This window comes from Fukomys damarensis, unplaced genomic scaffold (assembly GCF_012274545.1).
Source record: "Fukomys damarensis isolate Sample0158 unplaced genomic scaffold, DMR_v1.0_HiC HiC_scaffold_12, whole genome shotgun sequence".
Classification (NCBI taxonomy): domain Eukaryota; kingdom Metazoa; phylum Chordata; class Mammalia; order Rodentia; family Bathyergidae; genus Fukomys; species Fukomys damarensis.
In genome coordinates, this window is record NW_022900924.1 from 13,852,006 (window position 1) to 13,855,130 (window position 3,125).

At 47.1% G+C, this 3,125-nt stretch overlaps 1 long non-coding RNA gene across 1 annotated transcript; it reads left to right on the plus strand.

The window, feature by feature from the left end:
* Positions 1-1,727: 1,727 nt before the first annotated feature.
* On the plus strand, positions 1,728-2,686 carry LOC109117405. Its single transcript, XR_002024707.1, has 2 exons — positions 1,728-1,948; positions 2,153-2,686. It is a non-coding gene; the product is annotated as an uncharacterized LOC109117405 (long non-coding RNA).
* Positions 2,687-3,125: the final 439 nt, after the last annotated feature.

Consider the following 3,125-nt stretch of genomic DNA (forward strand, 5'->3'; position numbering starts at 1 on the left):
TGGGAGTGGAAGGCAGCTGAAGGTCAAGTTCAGCCACGTGGCTAGTGATTCCATCAATTGTGCTTATGCGGTGTAACCCGAATAAAAACTCTGGATGCCAAAATTCAGTGAAGCTTTCTGGGGGTGAGCGCGTCGATGCATTAAAAAGGAAGAATGCTGGAGTCCAGGGGAAAAGGCGTGGGGACTCTGCCTATGGGACCCTGAAGGAGATCGTCCTGTATATCTCTTTCTTTGACCAGTCCTGATTCACATCCTTTGTAATAAAGCTGTAAGGGTCGCCCTTTCCTGGACTCTGTGCGTCATTCCAGTGCAATGTCAAGTGCGAGGAAGTCACGGGTCCCTCTGAATTTTCAATAGGGGAAGTCACATGTTGTGGCATCTGAAGTGAGTCTTGTTTGGGGGGTACACCCTGACCTCGTGGGGTCCACACTGACTTCACGAAGTGGTCCACACCAGAACTGCTTTCCAGTAAAGGAGCCTGGAGTTCCCCCTAATGGACTGACTACTAACATTTTTATCTTTAGAGTATCACTCCACTGACCTGGGAATCTCTCTCTCTCTCTCTCTCTCTCTCTCTCTCTCTCTCTCTCTCCCTCTCCCTCTCTCCTGGAAGCTTATTTCATGTGGTTTATGTGGAATCAACAACCCCCTTCTCCTACCGCTACACTAGTGGAAGCTTACCTGCAATCCGGGCTCTCCCAGCACTTCTAGAAAGATGGAGGCTTTAAGCAGGAGAATGTGGACCCTGGGGGCCATCATGCTTACCTCGAAGAGGAACTCTGTCTGAGGGCTGGGTGGAAAGAGGGCCTGGGGATTCTATGACACCTGGATTAAACAATACTTTGGAGGAGATCTCAGTTAAAGGAACGGATACATTCCTTTCTACCTTCTCTGTTATTGTTGGTAAATGTAACGAATTGGGTCTGAAGTTGGCTTAGGACCTCCAAATTTCCCTTCTCACTCACAACCTATGACCACCCACAGTGGCCCCTTAGGGAATCACAGTGGCCACAGGATCTTTCTCTGTAGTGAGAGGAATGAGGGCTAATTCTTCTGTGCTAGAACCCGTGCTGCTCTACAATGTGAGGAAAAGGAAATTCTGGTACCTTTGAGACTCCCTCATTGGAGGTCTTGGGTTTGTTCCCAGCCTTTCATACTCACCTACCACTGGATTAGAAATCTGATGAGAAATCTGAACACCCTGACGTCACCAGACTGTAGGGTTGACATGGGGCAGCATTGATAGGCTGTACCTGACTGTTCCCCCCTTTCAGCCTTCAGCCAATCAAGCCATCCCATAGGAGACTCAAGACAATATGAGCAGCAGAGAAGGAACAGATAACAACTGCGATAGTTACATTCTAGGTACATAAGAGGCAACATTCACTGGCTCATCAAAGCAACCCAAGAAGATAGCAGCACTATTAACCCCATTGTAGAGAGGAAGAAACTGAGGGTCAGAGAGAGAAAGCTACAGGTGCAAGACACACAGGTACCGAGTAAATACATGAGTCAGGTCTTCAATCTCTTAGATTCTAGAGTGCAAATTCCTCACCACTAAGTTCAGCTGCCCCTTGATTATACCGTGAGAGGCCGCTGTTGGCCCCCTTCTGGAAACTGGCCAAATTTACAGAACTCTTGTCTTACACAAGAGTTCTGGCAGGAACCGGCACACTCCAAAGGGAAGAGTTTATGCCTGACCTTGTGGGCAAAGTTCAAAGAAGCGAACTAGCAATGGGGCAGAAACTTCTGCAGAAACAGGGACACAACACCCAGCACTCTCAGACCCGCAAGGTCTTCAGGACCTGAAGCTGTAGTAGCACTGCAGCCGTGGCCTTCTCTAGAGAAAGGCAGCCATTACCAAGGTGCCGCCTGGCCAGGAGGCGGCACCCCAACTTTCATCTCCTCCCTGCCTGCATTCTCCAGCAGGTTAAGGCAGCTCATGCAGGTCAGTTTCTGGGGTGCGGAGCAAGGTGGGGCACGGAGTGAGTCCAGACACCTGTTCAGGTTTCCCAGTTCCCCAAGCTTGGAACAGGTGGAAATTAGACATGTCAAACATCAGATGAAGATCCGTCCGATATATTGTCCCCCTGGGGGTTCTGGGGTAACTAAACCCCAACCCTGACTCCTCTGGCTTCTGTCACCTTTGCAGAGCTCATTTCCAAGGGGAAGTAACACCTGCCCCCCAACGCCACCTGCTGCCGCCACCTCCCTGCATCTCCAGCTGCCAGGGGCTGACCATAAGCCGCAGGAGCACGCTGATTTCTCCAGGGGAAGATGAGCGACCTGATCCCAGAAAGCCCCTGTGCGTGGGATGGAAATTCTCCTGCAGAAAGGCCATGAGAGACACCGGGAGAGGGCTGGGGGGGTGGTGGTGAGACAAAACCTTTCAGCCCCAGCTTGTTCAAGGAAAGGAAAAGATCTGAAGAATGCAGCCCGTGCTGAACACAGTCACCCGTCAGCCAAAGACCTTCTTTCTGGGCTTTACATTTGACTTCATTATATGCTTTGATTTTCTGGGCTAGCAGACTGCTATTAATTAGTTTTTGTTTGGGTTAATCCAGCTTTTCATTCAGGGACTTATTTTGTCCCACTAAGAGTTAAAGTTTGAAAATGTCACTAACAACCTAGATAATTTAGTATGGAAACCCTCAACAGTTAGGGACTTATGACTAATGAATAATATGTTCAGCCAATTTAATTCTAGAAGCAATTCATTAGCATATCAAAAGACTTTAAAATGTGCACCCTCTTTGACCCTAACATTTCCTGTCTAGCAAATGTTTTCTTCCCTAAAGAAATAATTATGGACATGTACAGATACTCATTTTAAAAGGTGCTTACTTGGTTATTGTTTAGGTCTGCAAAACTGGGAGCAGTCTAATATTTAACAAAATAGACTAATAATGAAATAATAACAATTATGATGTCCAATATTTAGTGTTTGCCATGTACCAGAAGCCATTTTAGGAAATCATTTTGTGCACAATAACTCATCTCATTCTCACCAACTTTTTGGAGATTGCAACTTTTTTTTTTTTTCAGCACTGGGGACTGAACCGAGGGCCTTTGCACCAAGCAACTTCTCCATACCACAATCTTCTCTTTTTCCTTTAAATTTTGAG